Below are 300 nucleotides of genomic sequence, written 5' to 3' on the forward strand. Positions count from 1 at the left end.
AGAGAGAGAGAGAGAGAGAGAGAAATATGGGAAAACTTGGTACCAAGTTTTTCAAAAAAACTTGGTAGTGAGGTGTATTCATCTTGGCCTTTCATCTAACAATGGGTGGATGGAGAAAAAGTAATGTACTTTTACAAAAAAACCCACTTTTTGAGAAAGCATGAGCTGGCTTTTTCCCAATCTCTCTCCGTCACCTCTCTCTTGAATTGAGCCAGACCATCTTCTCCTCTCTCTCTCCTCCAAATCTCAATCCATCTACCCCTCCCCTCCAAATCTCAATCTCTCTCTCCCACCCCTCTC

This window comes from Asparagus officinalis, chromosome 7, assembly GCF_001876935.1.
Source record: "Asparagus officinalis chromosome 7, Aspof.V1, whole genome shotgun sequence".
Lineage (NCBI taxonomy): Eukaryota > Viridiplantae > Streptophyta > Magnoliopsida > Asparagales > Asparagaceae > Asparagus > Asparagus officinalis.